Raw genomic sequence first — 2029 nt, 5'->3', positions numbered from 1 at the left:
TATGGTTTGTCACGCTGTCTAAAAGCGTCAGTTATGACGCACTGAGATGAGAATGTGTTGGTCTTTTCTTTTAAATATCATATATCTACCTTTACCGTCACAAACTGACGCTACAGGCACCCCCCCCCCCCCCCCCCCCCCCCCCCCCCACTGCGTTGAACTATGATGCTACAGGGATCCACAGTGCGTTACAGACTGACGCCGAGAGAGAACGGGTTGTCATGTCAACTTGCGTCTCTGTTCTGGTAACAGAATGGGACTATTTTGCATCGAACTCTGACCATCTCCAATGAAACTACACTTTCACCTGTGCTTCATCTTTTTAAGCCAAACCAAGCTGTCAACTTTATTTATGTATCTCAGAATCACAGTTATGAATGTTGCCGTAGAGCTGAGTGTTTATCAGGAGTTTGTCATTTCCTGTCAGACAAACAAACACAGTGACTGTGACTGTGTCAAACTGTTGTTTCCAATCAGCTGCAGAGGAACACAAACAGACATCCATCTTTCCTGAAACGACGACACAGATCAGACGCCGTGATACCAGTCTGACAACAAGTCACGGAGCGTTCAGGGGCTAAAAGGAGCGCGGGACAATGTAACTACACGTCGAACCGATGTGGACAGTAAGCTCTGTGATTGGTCGGCTGGGTAGCCTCGCAATGCCCCCGAGCCGACCGGAAGTGCCCCGTGCTTTGTATAAGGTGACCAGAATTCTGAAATAAAAACCGGGGTCATTTTTGGTTTGGTGGTCAGTATGTCATTAAAAAATATAATGTTATTATATATGAAATAAAAACGGGGGACAATTTCGGTTTCATAATCTGTAAAACATAACTCTTCTGAATGTCATTTTGAGGAAGAAACTAGCTTTCAGTCAATAAGAAGAGGCTGCAGTCACTTTCTGGCAAGTGGAATACTGCATTTTTTGTGTTGTTTTGGCCATTTAAAAGTATTTTAACAGGTAAAACAGCCTGGATTTGTTGGTACGCAGTAAGTTAAATAATGTAGAGTAATAAGGATAATTGCAAAAGAGATCATGTCTTTATTTTATATGTAACTCAGCAGTAAGTCATGTTAATAATAGGCTACAGTCTGTTTTCTAAATGTAAATAAGGATATTAGACATACGCCTACCAAACACATTCTGTTATTGGCTATAATCACGTAAAGGTCAGACCTGGTTACGCTATAAACTGCAAACACTTGTTTGGCCCCAATAGTGATTATTCTGTTAAACAAACCTTTAGTATCACAAAGTCAAACCTTTGCGGTTACTACGGACAAAGTGATGTTTATTTGCACGTTATGTCTTTTTGATCCAGATAAAAGCAGCTGTAGACATAAAGAAACTGGGCGATAACGTTACACGCTGCGCACGCTCCCGCAGACAACAATCAGTTCCTGGTCACGTAAAATCTGATTTCAGGTCTGTTAACACCTTATACAGTCTATGATTCACATAGCAGCTCCAGACGGAAACCGGAACTTAGCCTGTTCGGCCTGCAAAAGTCAACAAAGTGGACGCTGTAGCCGACTAGCGTTTGGCGGTGTAATTGCAGAATGATGGACACACCAACGCACAAGTATAAATGCCTGTAGGGTCCACGGCGTACTCAGCGGTATAAATGAAGCTTAACATGTGTGGTCCTCCATTTGGTCAAATTTCACTTCTTTTACTTCTACTAAACCAGACGCCTACTGCTACTAAAGTAGTTCAAAGTGAATCCTGTACAATATAAAGCTGCTGTGTTATAGTCTCTCTGCATTAACCCTGTCAATCAACCTGTGAGTGGTAGCGGCAACCAATCCCGTGGCTTGGATTGTTGCAGTGGGCGGGGCAGCAGTTTCGTTTACATTAGTGAGAGGGTTTGTACGTTCAAAGACACGTCTGAGTAACTTTGCGCTAAAGATTTAAGTGTTTCATGTGTAACAGCACACACACACACACACACTCACACACACACACACACACACACACACACACACACTCACACTCACACTCACACTCACACACACACACACTCAC

Source organism: Micropterus dolomieu, linkage group LG17, assembly GCF_021292245.1.
Source record: "Micropterus dolomieu isolate WLL.071019.BEF.003 ecotype Adirondacks linkage group LG17, ASM2129224v1, whole genome shotgun sequence".
Taxonomy (NCBI): Eukaryota; Metazoa; Chordata; class Actinopteri; order Centrarchiformes; family Centrarchidae; genus Micropterus; species Micropterus dolomieu.
This window is presented reverse-complemented; position numbering follows the sequence as displayed.